This window comes from Anolis sagrei, chromosome 2 (genome assembly GCF_037176765.1).
Source record: "Anolis sagrei isolate rAnoSag1 chromosome 2, rAnoSag1.mat, whole genome shotgun sequence".
Taxonomy (NCBI): Eukaryota; Metazoa; Chordata; class Lepidosauria; order Squamata; family Dactyloidae; genus Anolis; species Anolis sagrei.
The window spans coordinates 549551-573096 of record NC_090022.1 but is presented as its reverse complement, the minus strand read 5'-3'; the positions used below and the strand labels follow the sequence as shown (position 1 = coordinate 573096).

Sequence of the window (23546 nt, the reverse complement as noted above, 5' to 3'; positions counted from 1 at the left end):
GTTAAAAGGACAATTGACAAGGTTGACTATGGCTTGGGAGTGGATTATGGGTAAGTTAAATGGAGTACCCAGTCATAGTATACCACTAGATAAATGGCCACCAGACTGGTAATAGCTCAGTGGACTGTAAGTATACTGTTTTCATCTTTATGTCTTAATGCTTATGCTATTAACTGTTTTGTATTTTATTATATAGTATCGAATTGTTGCCAATTGGAAGCCGCCCTGAGTCTCTCCCCCCCCCCCCCCACCAAGGGGTTGAGAAGGGCGGGGTAAAAGTGTTCGAAATAAATAAATAAATAAATAACCAGGGCAACGAGGAGACTAAAGTCGTGGTGGTGCGTGGAGACGAGGTTTAAAATGTTTTTACTGGAGGACCTTTTTACAAAAAGGAGGAACTCATTATTGCTCCAACCAGAATCCTTTCTTCCAATATCTTCAGCCGCCTTCTTCTGAGGAAAATCTTCTCCTCAATAAATGGACATGAGTCTTGATTATAAAGATCTGATCAAGGAGATATTTATTTAAGGATTCACTGGCATGCCTTTTTCTCCCTTCCGCTTTCCCCTTCACTCACAAGCTAATTCCTAATGTAAAGAGGCCCAGTTGAGACTGTAAACACGCAGGCTGAAGACGTAAACCCCCGGGTTCAGGGTCTCCACACACCAGAACCCAACTTCCACTCTTGTCCGTTGACTAAAAGGAACGCTCTCTTTCCAAACGCCTGCCCCGGCCGAGTGGCAGTTAGCTCCGCCCCTTTGGCTTCTCTAACTTGGATACATTCTCACAGCCGGTTCCGTCGCTATGGCAACGCCTCAGCTCAGGCGACACATCAGCTGGCCTGCACTTACATCGTAACATTAATCAACATTTATGAAACATACATTATAATTAAGCTATTTCGTTACAGCCTCTAACCAATGGCAGATAGCAAGCCGCGAGGCAGAGAAGGACGTGGACATACAAGCCGCTCTCATCCTTCTCTCCAGATTCCGTCCCTGTCACGCCATCTTCTCTGTTGTCTTAACCCTTGAGATTGTTGTGCTGTGAACACGTGTCTATTAAGAACTGTCTCATGACACACTGGAGGGGAGGGCCATGCATTCCTATCCATCTTTTTCTACACAACAGTCGTGGGGTCACATGAACCCAAAAAACCATTCCGTAGCCGCCCCCTCCCCCCCTCCCTGCCGAGGAAGAAGCCCTTCCTTCTCTTCTCACCCTGTGGGTCTCTCCCCAGATGCGTTTTGGCCTTCACCTCCCAGAAATCCTCACAACTGGTCAACTGGCTGGGATTTCTGGGAGTTGTAGGCCACAACACCTGGGGAGAGACCCACAGGGTGAGACCCACTGCTCTAAGCTAAACACACCCAGCTCTTTTCAGACATTCCCTACAGCCCGTCTCTGGAGATATTCTGCCTTGTCCATATCCGCCTTGAGTTGTGCTGCCGGGAACGGGAGACAGAGCGATTGCAGGTGAGGTCTGAGCAAAGCAGGAGAAAGGAGGCCGTGACTTCCTTGGACGTAGACACCACGTCTCCTCTTGGCACAGCCTGGGATCACATTGGCATTTGTGGCTGCCACATCACACTCTGGTTTTTCAAAATAGTTTTTATTCAAAGGCAAGAAAGAAAAGCATGTTTATACAAATTACAATATTCGGATTTTTGGAAAGGAATCCTTAACAAACATGAAAGACTGAACAACACACACCAACATAAGAAGAACAAAACTAAGAGAACAACCAATCAACACAACTCTTGCCGCACGGGGATTTTCATCTGTATTCACTCACTTTAAATGCTGTTCTATATTTACTCTTCCGTTTCTAAATATAGTAAACTCATTCCTAAAACCCACAATAAACAAATGTCCCCTCATTGTTATAACTCGTGAATTATTAGTGGGTCCCAATCTCGTTTCATAGAATCCTTGAGTTGGGAGAGATGTTGTGGGCCATCATCCAGTCCAACCCCATTCTGCCAAGAAGAAGGAAAATCTCATTCAAAGCACACCCTACAGATGGCCATCCAGCATCTTTTGAAAAGCTTCCAAAGAAGAAGCCTCCACCACTCTCCGAGGCAGAGAGTTCCAGTGATGAACAGCTCTCAGAGTCAGGAAGTTCTTTCTCATGTTCAGGTGGAATCTCCTTTCTTGTATTTTGAAGCCAATGTTCCACGTCCTAGTCTCCAGGGAAGCAGAAATCAAGCTTGCTCCCTCCATTTCCCCCCAAAATAAGACATGATTTCTTTCTCAAGAAGACACGCTATGGCTTATTTTCAGGGGATGTCTTATTTGTATATCCATGGCCAGGACTCAAGTGCTCAGGTGGAGAGGAGGAGGAGGCGACCCAGGGCTTGGTCCCTCCTTGGATGGGACAGACAACGCCTTCCTCCCTCAGTCTTTCCCCCACTTTCCCAGCACCCCTTTCCCACCCCCGTCTTCCCTTTTTCTAGTTCCCCCGTCCTATCCCAGTCTTTACTATCCCATTCCCCCCTCTTTCCACTCTCCATCCCAGCCTTTCCGAGGTTCCAGCACCCCTTTCCCACCTTAATCTTTCCCCTTCCCCAGTTGCCCCTTCTCACCCTAATCTGTCTTACTTTTCCAGAGACCCCCTTTCCACCTCATTTCCCCACTATTTCCAAACACTCCTTCCCATTCCAACTATTCCCCGTTTCCAGTCCTTCTTTCTCACCCCCTTCCCAAGTCAGTCTTTCCCACTTTTTATTATTCATATACACACAGCATTTCCCCCTAAATGTATACTGTAGTTAAAATTGTACTCTATTATTATTACATTTATTATTTTACTTTATCGCTATTACTACATTTATTATTTTACTCTGTCACTGTTGGGACAGCAGGGGCGTTGTATGCTCTCTGCGTCCTGCTCCCGTTAACAACATGGCTGCCGCGCGTTGGACTAGCTGCAGCTTCCGGGCCGTCTTCAAGGGCAGCCCCACGTAGAGAGCGTTGCAGTAGTCGAGACGGGATGTGACCAAAGCATGTACTACCGTGGCCAAGTCAGACTTCCCAAGATACGGGCGCAGCTGGCGCACGAGCCTAAGCTGTGCAAATGCTCCCCTAGTCACCGCTGAAACCTGGGGCTCCAGGCTCAGCGATGAGTCCAGGGTCACACCCAAGCTGCGAACCTGCGCCTTCAAGGGGAGTGCGACCCCGTCCAGCACAGGCTGTAACCCTATATCCTGTTCGGCCTTGCGACTAACCAGGAGTACCTCTGTCTTGTCTGGATTTAGTTTCAGTTTGTTCGCCCTCATCCAGACCATTACAGCGGCCAGGCACCGGTTCAGGACTTCGACGGCCTCCTTAGTAGCAGGTGGGAAGGAGTATCCAAGCACCGCTTTAGCGAATTTCTTATTAATTATGAAGGCTACTCCATTTCTTCGATGTTCCTCTTGTCCGCAGTAGTAGATCTGGTGGTCATCTGATGTGAAGTGGCCCATTCCAGTCCATTTCAGTTCGCTGACCCCCAGAATGTCTATCTTTAGTCTTGACATCTCACCAATAACAACATCCAATTTGCCCTGGCTCATAGATCTTACATTCCAGGTTCCTATGGTGTGTTGATCTTTAGAGCATCGTCGGATTCGTCGTTCACCTCCAGTACCGTCGGCCGCTAGCCTTCCTTTCGGCTTTGAGCTAGCTGCGTCATCACATCTGGGGCTAGTTGAACTTATCCTCTGCTCCTCCCCAGTAGCATTTTGGCCATCTTCCGACCTGGGAGTCCCATCTTCCAATGGCATACCGACATATCTCTGGTTGTACTGGTTCATTTAGTTTTCTTGGCAAGGATACTGGGGTGGTTTGCCATTGCCTTCCCCAGGGATCACGCTTGGTCTGACCTCTCTGCCACGACCGTCCCGTCTTGGGTGGCCCTTCACGGTTTCGCTCATGACATCATTGAGGTGCTCAAGCTCCAGCGCCCCGTCAAGGCGGTGATCCTTTGCTGGAGATTGTGTATACATATAATATTTATACATTATACAATATTTATTAAATATTTATACAATATTTATTAAAAATATACATTTATAATACCTTATTATTATTATTAGGATTATATTGTATTACATTATAATATAAATATAATAATTGTGTATACATATAATATTTATATTATAATGTAATACAATATAATCCTAATAATAATAATAAGGTATTATAAATGTATATTTTTAAGGACATGTATCATTACTAATAATATTACAATACAATGGTATACTACAATAGAGGAATATATCATACTGATCCTGTACTATGCGCATAATATAATGTATTGTGTGTAAATGCCTCTTGTGATCCGCTCTGAGTCCCCTTCCTTCCTTCCTTCGGGGTGAGAAGGGCGGCGTAGAGATGTCGTAAATAAAGAAATGGAGAGACATAGAGTTGGAAGAGACTCCCAAGGTCCCCCAGCCCAGGAAGGAGCAGGACACAGCACAAGCCCTCCCGACAGATATCCACCCAGCCTCTGCTGAGAGACCTCCCGAGAAGGAAGGAGGAGCCCCCCCCCCCCCCCCCCCGCTGGACCCAGCCCAGGAAAGCCTCCCCAGTGTCCAGGGTGGTCAGGGCAGGAGGGAGGCGGGCGGGACCCTCGAGGCCATCCATCCCAACCCCCTTCTGTCAAGCAGGAAGGCACCACCCGATCCCTCCTCGCTGATGGTCATCCAGCCTTGGCTTAAAACCTCCAGGGAAGGAAGGAATCTCCTCCGAAAACCCAGGCAGTCTGGGAGGGGGGACCCCAAAGGCCACCCAGCCTGACCCCACGCAGGCCCAGGCCTACCCCACACTCACTCACCTCCTTTTCCTTCCCGCTCTCTCTCTCTCTCTCTCTCTCGCCGGGAGGCCTTCGTCAACAGGCCCGACACCGCCCTTGGCTCCTCCTCTTCCTCTCTCTCTCTCCTCCGGAAGTGAGGAGCTCACGGGGAAAGGCCTCGCCCGAGCCTCCCTCGCCTCTCTAGGAAAAGGAACCCGGCCCGTCTCGCTGGACTTCCGCCAAGACCAAACATGGCTGCCGCGCGGGGGCTGGGTGCCCAGAGAGGGGCGGGGCTTCTTGGCGGCGCTGGCCAGTCAGGAGCAAGAGCGCCTCCTTCCTTCCTGCCTTCTCTTCGGAAGGCTCAGCACCCTCCCGCCAATAGGAATTCCCCTCCCTCTCCGACGTCACCGGTCTCCGGGCAGAAACTCCCCCGAGCAGCGCTTTCCTCCGCCCTTCCTTATTCTGTCAGAGAGGGAGGGCCTTCCTTCCTTCCTTCCCATTGGGATCCGCCAATGGGAATGGGCCTCCGCTGTCCGCGTCACCAGTCTCCAGGCAGACCGGGCCTCCCGGGCTGATGCTCCCTCTCCCACTCCTGCCATTCAGAGAGACAGGGAGGGAGGAAGGGACACCGCCAGCCTGGGATCTGGACCACCGCCTCATCCAAGGACTCCTCCACCCAATCCCCAACCCTGGCCCCCTCCCTCCCTCCCTCCTGGGTTGGGCTTCTCTTCTGCTCCCCATTCAGTCTCTCTCTCTCTCTCTCTCTCCCCACACCCCTCCCCAATTCTGCCTTGGTGAGACCACTTTACTTGGAATCCCACCACTGTGTCCACTTCTGGGCACCACAGTTGAAGGGAGATGTCGCCTCTAAGATGGAAAGTGTCCAGAGGAAGAGGGCGACTCAAAGGATCAAGGGTCTGGGGAACAAGCCCCATGAGGAGCGGCTGAAAGAGCTGGGCATGTTTAGCCTGAAGAAGAGAAGGCGGAGAAGAGACATGATGAGGGCCAGGGATAATTATGTGAGAGGAACTCACAGGGAGGAGGGAGGGAGGAAGCTTCCTTTCTGCTGCCCTGGAGACTAGGACACAATGGAACGATGGCTTCAAACTACAAGAGAGGAGATTCCATCAGCAAGAGAGTGACGTGTGAAAAAGATCTCGGAGTCTGAGTGCACAACAAGCTGAACATGAGGCAACGGTGTGATGCGCCAACAGCAAAAACAGCCATGGGACTTTGGGCTGTATGGCGTATATAGGGTCAGGATCAGCAGTTCTTAAAGGGTGCTCTGTGGCTCTTGAAGGGAGCAAAATGGATCCATGGGTTCAAATTCCGTTGGTTGCTTGAGCATCCCTGTTGCAGGTAAGCTGAGAGTCTCCTGCATGGAGAGGGACTGTGGTGCCGCTGGCTGGGAGTCGGCTGCATTAAAGATCACTACTGACCAAAAGGTCATGAATCCTAGAATCCAAGAGTTGGAAGAGACCTCCTGGGCCATCATCCAGTCCAACCCCATTCTGCCAAGAAGCAGGAATATTGCATTCAAATCACCCCTGACAGATGGCCATCCAGCCTCTGCTTAAAAGCTTCCAAAGAAGGAGGTCAAAGTCAGCCCAGGTCGGAATGAGCTCCCGACCAAAATTGTGTAGCTTGTTGTTGACCTTTGCAGCCCCCCAAAAAAAGTTGCATCTAGGCAAGCGCCTAGAAAGATTGGGGGGGGAGGGGGTCCTCTCTCTGGGTGACCTCAAAAAGAGGTTGGAGGGCAACCCATGGAGGATGCTGTGTCTGGTGGTGCTGCTTGAAGCAGAATGGGGCTGGACTCCATGACCCAACGGATCAGTGGTTTATCGGCTAAAGAACACACATCTCCTCCTCGCATTGCTTATGTGCTGATGGGCGAATCATCATCAGACCGTGTAGGAATAAACAACCCATGAACCCCCAACAGACTCTTCTGGACTCCCGGGAGGAGCAGACTCCACCACTGAACAGCTCTTCTTCCCATCAGGACAGTCTTTCTCTTCTTTAGGTGAGGCCTGCACAACTTAGCGAGGGTGGAAGAGAAGCAGAAGCAGAGTCAAAACACACACCACACTGTCACTAGGCAGGCACGTGAATGCAATCCTCTCGCGGCCTCCTCCAGCTACGCAATGGGACAGACTGTCGGCGGTGGCCGGGAGGGCCTTCACGCAGTTAAAACTTGTGCACCAGCTGCGACCTTACCTCGTGAAGTCTGACTTGACCATGGTGGTCCACTCCTCTAGACTGGATTACTGCAATGCACTCTACGTGGGGCTACCCTTGAAGACGGCACAGAAACTACAACTTGTCCAACGTTCGGCAGCCAGATTAATAACTGGGGCTAGTTATAGGGAGCGGTCGACTCCCATGTTTAAGGAGCTCCACTGGCTGCCGGTTATTTTCCGGTCCCAATTCAAGGTACAGGTTATCACCTACAAAGCCCTAAACGGTTTGGGACCCGCCTACCTTTGTGACCGTATCTCTCTCTATGTACCAACCCTTCGATCTTCAAGGGAGGCCCTCCTTTCACCCCTACCAATCTCACAAACTCGTCTTGTGGGCACAAGGGAGAGAGCCTTCTCCTCTGTGGCTCAACAACTTTGGAACACATTACCTGGACTGCTATCAATATGCGGATGACACCCAACTCCTGTTGTGCTTCGAGCCTGGAGTAACGTCAATCCCTGACAATTTCACCTTATGCCTGGAGGCTCTGTCGAACTGGCTACGTGCTAGCAGACTGAAGGTGAATCCGGTGAAGACTGAGATCCTGTGGCATGGCCGCCCGAGAGGTCCGACCCATCCGTTACCTACCTTTGATGGCGCTGCTCTATCTCCATCGCCTACCATTAAGAGCTTGGGTGTCGTTTTGGATTCGCAGCTGACGATGGAGGCTCAGGTCACTGCTGCCAGCAAGCAGGCCTTTTTCCATCTACGACAAGCGAGGCAACTGGCACCTTACCTGTCGGATGAGGCTCTGGCAACCGTCATCCATGCCACGGTCACCGTCATCCATGCTAGGCTAGACTATTGTAACGCCTTGTATGTTGGCCTTCCTATTTCGACGACCCGAAAGCTCCGTATTGTCCAGAATGCTGCAGCCAGGTTACTCACAAAAACGCCCCTGAAATGCCATAGAACACCTTCAGTGCTGCGGCATCTACACTGGCTCCCAATTGAGCATCGTGGTTTGTATCAGATGCTGGTCCTGACCTTTAAAACTTTATATGGCCAGGGGTGTCCATTGTACCTTAGAGACCTCCGTCTCTCCTTCTCCCATCATCGGAGGTCGCCACGACCATCCCAACGCGATTTGCTCTATACACCGGGTCCTAGGGAAGTGCCCCGCGGAGGGGTTGAGAAGGACGGGGTAAAAGTGTTGGAAATAAACAAATCAATAACCAGGGCAATGAGGAGACTAAAGTCGTGGTGGTGCGTGGAGCCGAGATATGACGTTGAAAATGTTTTAACTGGAGGCACTTTTTTGAAGGAGGAACTCATGATGACCCCAACCAGAATCCTTTCTTCTGTAGGGGCAAAAACGATCAAGATAATCCACAAATGCAAAATCCAAGAGCAGATTGCCCCTTCCCAAGGAGGGCGAGGAAGGACACCACGAAAGTTGAATCTTTAAAACTGCAAAATGCTATTTATTGCGCAATAGCTGAAGCAATAGTGACAAACATGCATATGGAAATGCAATCAAGGGGTTTGTCCAACCTAAAGTTGGTTGCATTGATTATTTATGACTTTCATTAAAACAGTTTGATTGGTACATAGAAATCAATCATCTCATTGGTTCCCAAAGACAAATCACTTCATTGGTCTAAGCTAGCTATGCAGTTGTTCATTAGTTGTTTATGATTTTGATTGACATTATAGCACACGTGCGATCCTAACAATGGCACAACTATAACATAACTATAGTCCATTGTTCTCTGACCATGACTGTATCTTATCTGTGAGTCTGTTGCAAACATGGCTTCAGAGCGACTGGGAAACTTGGGGGTTCTACCTAGCAAACAGCTAGCTGGTTTTGTCCGGATATGTTGTTACCCTTGAATAGTAACTTCTTCTTTGGAGCACTGATTTCTCAAACAATCAGCATTTTCTGTGAACAAAGGCCTACTGCAGAAATAGGCCAATATGGCAGTAAATCATGACATATGGGCATTGGGGAAATATATGAAAATTCCCTTTTAAAATCATGTCCCCTCCACTTCCAATATCTTCAGCCGCCTTCTTCTGAGGTAAATCTTCTCCTCAATAAATGGACATGAGTCTTGATTATAAAGAACTGGTCAAGGAGATATTTATTTAAGGATTCACTGACTTGCCTTTTTCTCCCTTCCGCTTTCCCCTTCACTCACGAGCTAATTCCTAATTAAAACAGGCCCAATTGACTTTGTAAACACACCGGCTGAGGACTTAAACCCCCGGGTTCAGGGTCTCCACACACCAGAACCCAACTTCCACTCTTGTCCGCTGACTAAAAGGAACGCCCTCTTTCCAAACGCCTGCCCCGGCCGAGTGGCAGTTAGCTCCGCCCCTTTGGCTTCTCTCACTTGGATACATTCTCACAGCCGGTTCCGTCGCTATGGCAACGCCTCAGCTCAGGCGACACATCAGCTGGCCTGCACTTACATCGTAACATTAATCAACATTTATGAAACATACATTATAATTAGCTATATCATTACAGCCTCTAACCAATGGCAGATAGCAAGCTGCATGGCAGACAAGGACGTGGACATACAAGCCGCTCCCATCCTTCTCTCCAGATTCCGTCCCTGTCACGCCATCTTCTCTGTTGTCTTAACCCTTTAGATTGTTGTGCTGTGAACACGCGTCTATTAAGAACTGTCTCATGACACACTGGAGGTGAGTGTCGTGCATTCCTAGCCATCTTTTTCTACACGACAGTCAGGAGGTCACATGAACCCCAAAAACCATTCCGTGGCCGACCCCTCCCCCCCCCCCCCTGCCGAGGAAGAAGCCCTTCCTTCTCTTCTCACCCTGTGGGTCTCTCCCCAGATGCGTTTTGGCCTTCACCTCCCAGAAATCCTCACAACTGGTCAACTGGCTGGGATTTCTGGGAGTTGTAGGCCACAACACCTGGGGAGAGACCCACAGGGCGAGACCCACTGCTCTAAGCTAAACACACCCAGCTCTTTTCAGACATTCCCTACAGCCCGTCTCTGGAGATATTCTGGCTTGTCCATATCCGCCTTGAGTTGTGCTGCCCAGAACAGGAGACAGAGCGATTGCAGGTGAGGTCTGAGCAAAGCAGGAGAAAGGAGGCTGTGGCTTCCTTGGACGTAAACACCACGTCTCCTCTCGGCACAGCCTAGAACCACGCTGGCCTTTGTGGCTGCCAAATCACACTCTGGTTTTTCAAAATAATTTTTATTCAATGCAAGAAAGAAAAGCATGTTTATACAAATTACAATTTGGGGATTTCAAAAAAAGAATCCTTAACAAACATGAAAGACTGAACAACATACAATGACATAATAAGAACAAAAGTAAGAGAACAACGGATCAACACAACTCTTGACGCCTGAGGATTTTTATCTGTATTTACTCACTCTAAATGCTGTTCTATATTTACTCTTCCGTTTCTAAATATAATAAACTCATTCCTAAAACCCACAATAAACAAATGTCCCCTCTTTGTTATAACTCGTGAATTATTAGTCGGTCCCAATCTCGTTTCATAGAATCATAGACTTGGAAGAGACCTCATGGGCCATCATCCAGTGCCACCCCTTTCTGCCAAGAAGCAGGAAAATCGCATTCAAAGCACACCCTAAAGATGGTCATCCAGCCTCTGCTCCAAAGAAGGAGCCTCCATTACACTCTGGGGCAGAGAGTTCCACTGCTGAACAGCTCTCCCAGTCAGGAAGTTCTTCCTCATGTTCAGGTGGAATCTCCTGCCTTGTGGTTTGAAGCCATGGCTCCATTGCGTCCTAGTAAATAAAGTTGCTCTCTCCGTGTTTCCCCAGAAATAAGACACTGTCTTATATTCTTTTTCAAGAAGACACGCTATGGCTAATTTTCAGGGGGTGTCTTATTTGTATGTCCATGGCCAGGACTCAAGGGAAGAGGAGGAGGAGGAGGAAGAGGCGACCCAGGGCTTGGTCCCTCCTTGGATGAGACAGACAACACCTTCCTCCCTTCCTACCTCAGTCTTCCCCCCACTTTTCCCACACACTTTTCCCACCCCAGACTTCCCCTTTTCTAGTTGCCCCCTTCCTATCCCATTCTGTCTTACTTTTCCGGAGACTCCTTTCCACCTCACTTTCCCACTTTTCCAAACACTCCTTCCCATTCCAACTTTTCCTTGATTCCAGTCCTTCTTTCTCACCCCCTTCCCAAGTCAGTCTTCCCCACTTTTTATTATTCATATAAACACAGCATTTTCCCCAAAATACATACTGTAGTTAAAATTCTATTCTATTATTATTGCATTTATTATTTTACTCTATCACTATTACATTTATTTTATTGTGTTAATATTATGTATTATTTTTCTCTATTTATTATTATTACGTTTATTATTTTACTCTATTTATTGTTCTTATTATTACACAACCTGGGGATCACAACCACATACAGTGAAGACATCTGCCCTTGCGCTATGCTACACTGCTGCTGAGTATGCATGCCCAGTGTGGAACACATCTCACCACGCTCAAACAGTGGATGTGGCTCTTCATGAGACATGCCGCATTATCACGGGGTGTCTGCGCCCTACACCACTGGAGAAATTACACTGCTTAGCCGGTATCGCACCACCTGACATCTGCCGGGAAGGAGCAGCCAATAGTGAAAGGACCAAGGCAGAGACATCTCCAGCTCATCCCCTGTTTGGGTATCAGCCAGCACGTCAACGACTGAAATCAAGAAATAGTTTTCTACAATCTACAGAGACACTCTCTAGAACACCTCAGCAAGCGAGAGTCCAAAAGTGGCAGGCTCAAACCCAGCACCTCAATCCGTGGGTGATACCAGATGAGAGACTCCCCCCTGGATACACAGAGGACTGGGCGACTTGGAAGGCGCTGAACAGACTGCGCTTGGGCACCATGAGATGCAGAGCCAATCTTAAGAAATGTGGCCACAAAGTGGAATCCACGACATGCGAGTGGGGAGAAGAGCCAACCACTGACCACCTGCTGCAATGCACCCTGAGCCCTGCCACATGATGCACAAGGGAGGACCTTCTTGCGGCAACACCAGAGGCTCTCCAAGGGGCCAGGTACGGGTCAAAGGACATTTAATCAACTACCAAGTTTGCAAAATTTGTGGTTTTTTTAATCTGTTTGTTTGTTTTGTTCTGTAAAAAATTATTTTTATTTATTTATTTCAATTACTTCTACCCCGCCCTTCTCACCCCCGAGGGGGGACTCAGGGCGGCTTACAAAGAAGGCACAATTCGATGCCGATGTCAACTATACAGGCATACAAAACAGCAATTAAACCATGAACAGGTTAAAAGCATCAGTACATAACACAATCAGTAAACTAATCTCACGCTCAGTGTTCAGAGTTCCACAAATCCATTCCGTTCCGTCCATTCCTGTCCATCATCCAGGTCCTTCCTCTAGCTGCCAGAACGTCCCAATGCCTCCTGGTCCCACATCCAAGTTTTCAATTCTTTTCTAAATGACAAGAGGGAAGTCGCCGATCTAATCTCCCCGGGGAGTGAATTAATGTAATACAATGTTCTGGTGGCAGATGACACGATAAATGAAGATTATTAATTTATTATTTTACCCTATTTATTATTAATAATACATTTAATATTTCACCCTATTTATTATTATTGGAAGGATACGTAATCACATTTACAATGAAGAAGGTTAAAAGGATTTAATCAGAGTTCGCCAGTCTTATCTCAAATTACCGTTTTATGCAAATATTCAGAAATATTGTTAACCTATAGATGCCTCAATTATTGTAATTTTATTGGTATCTATTTTTATTTGTATTCTTGAAATTGATCAAGAGCTGCTGCATTTCCCACCCTCAGCTTATACTCAAGTCAATAAGTTTTCCCAGCTTTTGTGCTAAATTAGGTGCCTCGTCTTATATTCGGTCAGCTTATCCTCAAATATATAGGACATGTAGCTACTCCCCTGTGTGGGTTCTTTGATGGTTACGCAGACATCCACTCTGACTGAAGCTCTTTCCACATTCCATGCATTTATGTGGCTTCTCCCCTGTGTGGGTTCTTTGATGGGTACGCAGACTTCCACTCTGACTGAAGCTCTTTCCACATTCAATGCATTTATGTGGCTTCTCCCCTGTGTGGATCCTTTGATGGGTACGCAGATTTCCACTGTGACTGAAGCTCTTTCCACATTCAATGCATTTATGTGGCTTCTCCCCTGTGTGGCTCCTTTGATGGTAACGCAGATTTCCACTGTGACTGAAGCTCTTTCCACATTCCATGCATTTATGTGGCTTCTCCCCTGTGTGGGTTCTTTGATGGGTACGCAGACTTTCACTATGACGGAAGCTCTTTCCACATTCCATGCATTTATGTGGCTTCTCCCCTGTGTGGCTCCTTTGATGGTAACGCAGATGTCCACTCCGACTGAAGCTCTTTCCACATTCCATGCATTTATGTGGCTTCTCCCCTGTGTGGCTCCTTTGATGGTAATGCAGATTTCCACTGTGACTGAAGCTCTTTCCACATTCCATGCATTTATGTGGCTTCTCCCCTGTGTGGATCCTTTGATGGGTACGCAGACTTTCACTATGACTGAAGCTCTTTCCACATTCCATGCATTTATGTGGCTTCTCCCCTGTGTGGATCCTTTGATGGGTACGCAGATCTCCACTCTGACTGAAGCTCTTTCCACATTCCATGCATTTATGTGGTTTCTCCCCTGTGTGGATCCTTTGATGGGTACGCAGACTTTCACCATGACTGAAGCTCTTTCCACATTCCATGCATTTATGTGGTTTCTCCCCTGTGTGGCTCCTTTGATGGTAACGCAGATGTCCACTCCGACTGAAGCTCTTTCCACATTCCATGCATTTATGTGGCTTCTCCCCTGTGTGGGTCCTTTGATGGGTAAGCAGATTTGCCCTGTGACTGAAGTTCTTTCCACATTCCACGCAATTGTACGGCTTCTCTCCTGTGTGGGTTCGTTGATGTCTAGTAAGAGAACTTCTCGCAGTGAAACATTTCCCACATTCCATACAGTTATGTCGCTTCTCCCCTGTGTGTGATTTTGACAAGGAATTGAGATTTTCCATTCTTTTACATTTATGATTCAAATATTATGCCAGAAGGTCACAGATATGTTCTCCTGATTTCCTCTTCTCGGTCTTTGTATTGCTCTAGTCCATTTGAATAAATAAATTGCCAAGCCCCATTTTCCACAGCATAATCCTCCCTTTCCTCCTTGAATACACAGCTACGTAGCTTGAAATATAATTTCTTCAACTTATTTCTTGTGAGTGCTGTGTAATTTCATTCCTGACCTAAGACAAAGGAAGTGTTCTTCAGAAGGTTCATTCAGAGGTTACCTGCCAGAGAAATGAGAGGAAAATCTTATCAGGAGCAGAGCACAGAAATACCTCATTGAACAATACGAACAATAGCTTAGTGCTGTAGCCAATGCCGGAGAAGAAGGGAGAAAGAGCGGTCCTATTGAGAAGAGCCTTTGCCTACTGAGAAGTACTTTAACACTTACCCAACAAAGAGCAAGCCCTGCAAAGAGGGGAGAGTGGCCCACGATTCTCTGCATGAGATTATTTGAACTGCAGTGTGTTCAGAGTGTCATCCAACCTTTGCAAAGGAAGACTTCTAACAATATGGTCAGCGCAGAAAGGACTCAGATTGCAAAGCGTTTCCTGCCTAGATCCCGCTTCCTGACATCCCAACTCAGAACCTGAGTGACCATCTGTACGGGCAGACCATCCCAAGTGGTCAGTCTTGGGAGAAAAATACTTCATTTCTTCCGACTGAAGCACATTTTTTCCTGACCCTCTCTTTCCCTGCAGTGCGATCCCTGCCCCACGTTTCTAAAGCGAGGAACCTGAAGACATGGAGAGCACATTCGGCCACAAAGTCCCTTGACATATTGCATTCTCACAAAACCTAAACCACAAAGGTGTGAAACATCAGGCAGAACAAATGCAAAGGAAAAAAAAAACAAAGCAAACTTCTACACCAAGACCACAAAACGGAGATAGGGATGCAGAACACAGGGTGGGAGGCACTCAGCCTAGCAGCAGGACACGAGAGAAGGGGGTAGAGGGAGGGTGGGTGGATGAATGGACCCCCAGTGCTAAAGATGATGCTTCTGCTCTGGCTCAAGGGGGAGGAGGGAAGACATCAAGTTCACTGCATCCACTACAGGCCCCTCTTTGGCCCCGGGAGCCCATTTGCAGGGGTTTCATTGAGGATCACCTGCCAGGTGAGCTGAGGCTGTCTCCTGGGTAGTGCCAGGCTTGTTTCCTAAGCAGGACATTGTATGGCTTGTGCCACCAGGTAAATGGTCCCCCAATTCACCAGAGAGTGTATTGATCACATCCACAACTACCATGGCTTTCTCCTCACAGTAAATGCAGATTGCGGGCCCCACTTTGCCTCCTAGTTTTGGGGAGGGCTCTTCAGTCTCCTGGGAGTACGGCCAGCTCTGAGTCCCGCTTATTGCCCTCCAACGTATTGGCCCAACTGAGAGCGTCCAGCAGGTGATCCATTAACGTTTGCATTACAGCTTTAATGGCCAACAAGGTGACGGGTTGGGACTGCTTACCTTTCCTGGGATGGCTCAGAACAGGCTTCTAATTGGCTTCAACTGTTTATTTTAAATAGTGTCAATCTTTAATATTAATGTGTGTGTTTTTCAGCTCTAAATTATATCCTGTGTTGCTTTTATTGTTAGCAGAAAGCAGCATAGATGATGATGATGATGATGATGATGATGACGATGATGGGATAACTCTGTAAATTGCAAGGATGGGCCTTCTGTGCCTTCTGAATCCCTTTGGCCTTCGCTGACCCTTGCGACCTTCCCCTTTGACCCCCGGCATGGTCAGATTGGGAGCACAGAAGAGGCACTGGAGCAGGGCAAACGGACAGGCAGAAGGCACGCAGGGGGACAAAGAGGGGCAAAGGGGGGTTTGAACCCTCTGCCATCTCTAGAGTCGCCTACAATTTTTGGACAATCAAGCCCCCCAAATATATTGTTCCTTCTGTGGTCAAAAGCGCAATCCATTCTCTAGCTGCTGAACTGGACCTCCTCAAAATGATATCCCTTCATCCAAATCAGTGGTTCTCCACCTTTCTCATGCCGTGACCCCTAAATACACTTCCTCATGTTGTGGAGACCCCCAACCATATTTTCGTTACTACTTCATAACTGCAACTGTTACGAATTGCAACGTAAACATCTGATTTGTATTGTTACAAACTGAACATAATTAAAGCATAGTGATTAATCACAACAACAATGTGTTTCGGGAGTATGGACAACGGATGAAGGGATTTGCAGTTCCTTCACCCAATTCAGCTCTGACTGCCACAGACTGCTGAGAACCCCACAAATTGCAGACCTGGACCAAACGTGGCACAGAGAACCCCGTGACCGACAGGAAATACTGGAGGGGGCTGGGATGAATGGACAGTGATTTGGGGGAGATGTAGTTCACCTACATCTGGAGAGCATCGTGAACCCAAACAATGGATCTGGACCACACATGGCAAAAATACGCAATACGACCAAATTTGAACTCCTGCCTTCCTCCTCATTCTCCTCCAGGCTCTTCTTCCTCCTCCTCTCCATTTGGGAACCTCCAATCACTGTTACTTTCTCCCAAACCCTTCCAGTATTTTCCGTTGGTCATGGGAGTTCTGCGTGCCAAGTCTGGTTCAGTTCCATGGTTGGTGGTGCTCAGAATGCTCTTTGAGGGCAGGTAAACTATAAATCCAAGCCACTTCCAACTCCCCAATGTCACGGTCTATTTTCCCCAAAGCTCTCCAGTAATTTCTGTTGGTCAAGGGAGTTCTTCATACCGAGTTTGGTTCAGTTTAGTTGTTCAGAATGCTCTTTGATGGCAGGTCCAAGCAACTGTAACTCCCCAATGTCAAGGTCTATTTTCCCCAAACTTCACCATTCTGAACTCCACCAATGATGGAATTGAACCAAACGTGGCATACAGGACTTCCATGACAAACAGAAAACACTAGAAGGGTTTGGTGGGCATTGACCTTGAGTTTGGGAGTTGTAGTTCACCTGCATCCAGAGAGCACTGTGGACTCAAACAAGGATGGATCTGGACCAAACTTGGCACAAATACTCCATATTCCCAAATGTGAAGACAGATGGAGTTTGGGGGAAGTAGACCTTCACATTTGGGAGTAATAGTTACTGGGATTTATAGTTCACCTAGAATGAAAGAGCATTCTGAACCCTATGAACAACAGCATTGGGGCAAACTTCCCACACAGAACCCCCATACTTAAGGCCATCTAGTCCAACTCCCTTCACAAAGGCAAGAAAACGTAATCAAAGCCTTCCTTGACAAAGAGCCATCCAGCCATAGATATGTTGTTGTTGTTCATTCGTTCAGTCGTCTCCGACTCTTCGTGACCTCATGGACCAGCCCACGCCAGAGCTCCCTGTCGGCCGTTACCACCCCCAGCTCCCTCAAGGTCAGTCCAGTCCCTTCAAGGATGCCATCCATCCATCTTGCCCTTGGTCGGCCCCTCTTCCTTTTGCCTTCCACTTTCCCCAGCATCATTCCCTTTTCTAGGCTTTCCTGTCTCCTCCTGATGTGGCCAAAGGACTTCAACTTTGTCTCCAGTATCTTTCCCTCCAGTGAGCAGCCGGGCTTTATTTCCTGGAGGATGGACTGGTTGGATCTTCTCGCAGTCCAAGGCACTCTCAGCACTTTCCTCCAACACCACAGCTCAAAAGCATCTCTCTTCCTTCGCTCAGCCTTCCCGAAGGTCCAGCTCTCACATCCGTAGGTGACTACTACAGGGAAGACCATGGCTTGGACTAGGCAATGGATCTTGGTTGCCAGTCTGATGTCTCTGCTCTTTACTATCTCATCGAGACTGGACATGGCTCTCCTCCCAAGAAGGAAGCGTCTTCTGATTTCCTGGCCACAGTCTGCGTCTGCAGTCATCTTTGCACCTAGAAATACAAAGTCTGTCACGGCCTCCACGGTTTCTCCCTCTATTTTCCAGTTGTTAATCATTCTTGTTGCCATAATCTTAGTTTTTTTGACGTTTAGCTGCAACCCGGCTTTTGCGCTTTCTTCTTTCACCTTGATTAGAAGGCTCTTCAGCTCCTCCTCGCTTTCGGCCATCAGAGTGGTGTCATCTGCATATCTGAGGTTGTTAATGTTTCTTCCAGCCATTTCCACCCCAGCCTTGCATTCATCAAGCCCCGCATAGCCATAGATATAGATAGATCTATATGATTCATGCACAGGGAGATATAGCATCAAAGATTGGAAAGGGACCCCTAAAGAAGGAGAATTCCATGTTGCATGTTCCAGAGTGGGCAAACCAGACACTCTCCACATCAACACTGACAAAGAAACAGCAAGAAATACTGTTTATCCACAAGCATCAAGAAAGGAGAGAAATTGCATATATTTGAAACCAATACTTTCTAATTTATTTTCCAGATCTCCAGACTGGGCCACAGCAACGCCTGGCAGGGGACGGCTAGTGATTTGTCATTTCCTGGATCAGAGAGAAGGAAAGGAGGAAGGGATTTCAGCGTGGCCTTGAATCGAAGAGAAGTCAGCACCACTCACTGATTTACCTAATACCCATGCCAACATAAAGGCAGATCAGATAGCATACCAACTCCTGAAGAACGGGAAACCCAACCTTGCCACCAAAGTAGGAAAGAAACCAATAGCCAGGCAACCAGAGATTGAGAACAACAACCTCCATGAACCCTTCACATCTACTGAATTGGACATGGCTCTCAATAAATGTAAGAATGGCCAACCAGCTGGCCTGGATGATCTACGGATGGAACAAATCAAGAACTTTGGCCCAAAAGCAAGGCGCTGGCTGATGGAGCTGATGAACAACTGCACTGCATCCTGTCAGATCCCCAAAATCTGGAGGAAAGCAAGAGTCATCGCCATCTTGAAGCCAGGCAAAGACCGTAATGACCCAAAAAGCTACAGACCAATCTCCCTGTTGTGCCACCTCTACAAAGTTCTGGAGAGACTTATTCTGCATAGAATTATGGAAAATATAGACTCCTGTCTGATCCCACAGCAAGCTGGCTTCGGGAAAGGCAAAAGCTGCACATCGCAAGTGCTGAACCTGACCCAGCACATAGAAGATGGCTTTGAAAGGCAGCAGATCACAGGAGCTGTCTTCATAGACCTGTCAGCAGCCTATGATACTGTGAACCACCACCTCCTTCTGAGGAAAATGGATAGTATCACAAAGGACGACCGTCTCACCCGCCTCAGAGGAAACCTGCTACAAAACAGGAGCTTATTTGTTGAGTTCCAGGGCCAGAGAAGCAGATGGCGGAAACAGAAGAACGGCCTGCCTCAGGAGAGTGTGCTTGCTCCATCCATGTTCAACATCTACACACATGACCAGCCACTGCCAGAAGGGACAGAGAGCTTCATCTATGCTGATGATCGTGCCATCACCGCTCAAGCAGGGAGCTTTGAGATGGTTGAACAGAAGCTCTCTGAAGCTCTAGGTGCTCTTACTGCCTACTACAGGGAAAACCATCTGATCCCTAATCCATCTAAAACACAGACATGTGCCTTTCACCTTAAGAACAGACAAGCATTCCGAGCTCTGAGGATTACCTGGGAAGAAATCCCACTGGAGCATTGCAGCGCACCCAAATACTTGGGAGTCACTCTGGACCGTGCTCTGACCTACAAGAAGCACTGCCTGAACATCAAGCAAAAAGTGGGCGCTAGAAATAATATCATAAGAAAGCTGACTGGCACAACCTGGGGATCACAACCAGACAAAGTGAAGACATCTGCCCTTGCGCTATGCTACTCTGCTGCTGAGTATGCATGCCCAGTGTGGAACACATCCCACCACACTAAAACAGTGGATGTGGCTCTTAATGAGTCACGCCGCATTATCATGAGGTGTCTGCGCCCTACACCACTGGAGAAATTACACTGCTTAGCCGGTATTGCACCACCTGACATCTGCTGGGAAGGAGCAGCCAATAGTGAAAGGACCAAGGAAGAGACATCTCCAGCTCATCCCCTGTTTGGGTATCAGCCAGCACGTCAATGACTGAAATTTAGAAATAGTTTTCTAAGATCTACAGAGACACTCGCTGGAACACCCCAGCAAGCGAGAGTCCAAAAGTGGCAGGCTCAAACCCAGCACCTCAATCCGTGGGTGATGCCAAATGAGACACTCCCCCTGGGCACACAGGAGACTGGGCGACTTGGAAGGCGCTGAACAGACTGCGCTCTGGCACCACGAGATGCAGAGCCAACCTCAAGAAATTGGGCCACCAAGTGGAATCCACGACATGTGAGTGTGGAAGAGAGTAAACCACTGACCACCTGCTGCAATGCACCCTGAGCCCTTCTTCCACATGATGCACAAGGGAGGACCTTCTTATAGTAACACCAGAGGCACTCCAAGGGGCCAGATACTGGTCAAAGGACATTTAATCCACTACCAAGCCTGCAAACTTTGTGTTTTGTCTGTTTGTTTGTTTTGTTAAAAATGTAATACAACTGTCTGGTTGCTCCTGACACGATAAAGAAATACTGATTCATCAAACATCCTCCTGAGGCATTGCCAAATATAAGAGCTTGTTTGCAAAAAAAACATTTATTTGAAAACTTACCCAAATATGACAAAGGCAACGTTCAGTCGAAACCTCCTAAAATGGAGAAAGGAAAACAACATAAGAAGATATTGGCCGAAGGTACAGAAGTGATGAAACCACTGGGAATTCTGAATGGATTAATCCCTAGTGCCAATGGCAAGCTGGATCAACTAAAGGCCATTTTGAAGAGATCTGTAGCGGACCCCAAAGAAGGGCAATGGAAACTCACCGGCCTGAGAGAGGTCGGGAAAAGGACCAGATCTGTTTGGATGAGGGGAAGGTTGGGCTTGAATCCCTCAGTCCACTTACCAAGGACCAAAACTAAATAGAGCTGTTTGTTGTTGTTGCATTTCTGCCCTGCCGTATCTCCCCAAAGGGACTCAAAGCGGCCTGACATGAAAGCATTAGTATGCAATTTAAAATATAGAAATATACAGACATCAAAACAGAATTAGACACAAACAGCACTAAAAATAAATCACAGGTAACATCCATCTAAAGTATCCAAACACCACAACACCCCCTGACTTGATCTTCAAAACCTTCCTCTTCAAAAGCCTGTCCGAATGAAGAAGTTTTAACCAGAAGGACCACAGGGAGGGAGGGGGGAGGGAGTGAAGGAGGGGGCCATTCTGGCTTCCCAGGGCAGAGAAGTCGAGCTGCGTGTCTCAGGCAACAACGTCCACACGCCCTGTCTCTCAGGATCTGATCCCGGTTTATTTGGCTGCGCGGACTGACAGAATCCAGTTCAAGGCAGAGGATGTGGGGCCAGATCCTGGGAGAGAAGGAAGTGCGGATCCAGGCCGAGGCTTCAGAATTCCAAGCTGGGCAAAGCCAGTCCCGTGAGCCTCGGTTCCAGCGACATGGCTCCCAATGTTTCCCTTGAAGAGCGTGGAAGGCCAGCCTCTCCCTGTCTCCTCTCTGTGGGCACACCAGGAGGGTCTCACTCTTTGCCCTGGCCCCCTAATTGGGGGAAGGGGCTCCCTCTCTCCCTCCCCCCCCAACCAGCCTCCCTCCTTGGGTCCACTCCTCCCTTGCTGCCCCTCCTTAAAGGGTCTGCTTTGGGCAGGGAAAGGAAGGTAGGGGGGCTCCAGGAGGAGGAATGAAGGGCTGCCGAGTGCCTGCCTGAGGGAGGGAGGGAGGGAGGGAGGAGGCCCCTTCGGCACTGCCCATTGGCCCCCGTGATCACCACAGGTCACCAACCGCTGCTCTGGGCCAGAGTGAAGAGAGAGGGGCTGGAAGACAGTCCCACCTTGTCTCCTGTGGTAGGCGAATAATATAATATAATGTAAAATGTTGTGTATACATATAATATTTATAATATTATAATACAATATAATCCTAATAATATAATATATTGTGAATACATATAATATTTATAACATGATAACGTCATACAATATAATCCTAATGACATATTATAAATATATATTTTGGCCTTCAACTCCCAGAAATCCTAACAGCTGGTATTCCTGGGAATTGTAGGCCAAAAGCATCTGGGGAGCCCAGGTTGAGAACCACTGGTGTAATACAATATAATCCTCATAATAATCAGAAGGTATTATAAATATATATGTTATAGGACCTGTAATATTACTAATAATATTACAATAGAATAGTATAGTACAATATAGTAATATATAATACTGATATTGTACTATGTGAATAATACGATGTAATGTAACATATTGTGTAGACGTGTAATATTTATAATATCATGATGTAATACAGTATAATCCTAATAATATAATATAATGTAGTGCATTGTGTATACATATATGCATGTAATATTACTAATGATAGTACAATACAACGGCATAGTACAATATAGTAATATATAATACTGATATTGTACTATGCGAATCATATAATGTAATATATTGTGCATACATATAATATTTATAATGTTATAATGTAATACAATATAATCCTAATAATAATAATAAGATATTATAAATATATATGTTATAGGACATGTAATATTACTGTATTGTCACTCCCTCTGAGGATGCTTGCCATAGATGCAGGCGAAACGTCAGGAGAAATGCCTCTAGAACATGGCCATAGAGCCTGAAAAAGCCCACAAGAACCTGTAAAATTACTAATAATATTACAACACAATGTAATACGGATATTGTACTATGTGAGTAATATAATACATTGCGTGTAAATGCCTCTTGTGATCCGCTCTGAGTCCCCTTCCTTCCTTCCTTCCTTTGGGGTGAGAAGGGCGGGAAAAGAGCTGAATAAATGAATAAATGGGTAGACTTGGAAGAGACTGCAAAGGTCGCCCAGCCCAGGAAGGAGGAGGACACAACACAATCCCTCCCGACAGATGCCCACCCAGCCTCTGCTGAGAGACCTCCCGAGAAGGAAGGAGGACCCCCCCCCCCCCGCTGGACCCAGCCCAGGAAAGCCTCCCCAGTGTCCAGGGTGGTCAGGGCAGGAGAGAGTCGGGCGGGACCCGCGAGGCCATCCATTCCCACCCCCTTCTGTCAAGCAGGAAGGCACCACCCGATCCCTCCTCGCAGACGGCCATCCAGCCTCGGCTTAAACCCTCCAGAGAAGGAAGGAAGGAAGGAAGGAAGGAAGGAAGGAAGGAAGGAAGGAAGGAAGGAAGGAAGGAAGGAGGCTCCCACGAACTCCAGGCAGTCTAGGGGGACCCCAAAGGCCATCCATCCTGACCCCACCAGGCACAGAGAGAGAGAGAGAGAGAGAGAGAGAAGGGCGGATGATTAATGGGGTAAACAAAGGAAGAGAGAAAGAGGGCCCGTGCTCCGGAGTGGGGAAGGCGAGCCTCCCTTGCTTGCCACAGGAGGGCCCAAGCCGAGGAGGAGGAGGAGGAGGCCGCTCTCTCTCTCTCGCTCGCTCGCTCGCAGCCTGGGTTCCCTCCACCTCGGAAGGCCCCACAGAGGGCCCCGCCAAGGGCC

At 47.8% G+C, this 23546-nt stretch overlaps 2 protein-coding genes and 1 pseudogene across 9 annotated transcripts in view; 1 reads left to right on the top strand and 2 right to left on the bottom strand.

Annotated features, from left to right (window-relative positions):
• Nucleotides 1-23546, top strand: part of LOC132766262 (zinc finger protein 135-like) — a 457616-nt gene that overhangs the window by 194897 nt on the left and 239173 nt on the right. The window lies entirely within an intron of this gene.
• Nucleotides 1-23546, bottom strand: part of LOC132766369 (zinc finger protein ZFP2-like) — a 252056-nt gene that overhangs the window by 89060 nt on the left and 139450 nt on the right. The window lies entirely within an intron of this gene.
• LOC132766292 (zinc finger protein 850-like) overlaps nucleotides 1-23546 on the bottom strand; it is a 50010-nt pseudogene that overhangs the window by 10383 nt on the left and 16081 nt on the right.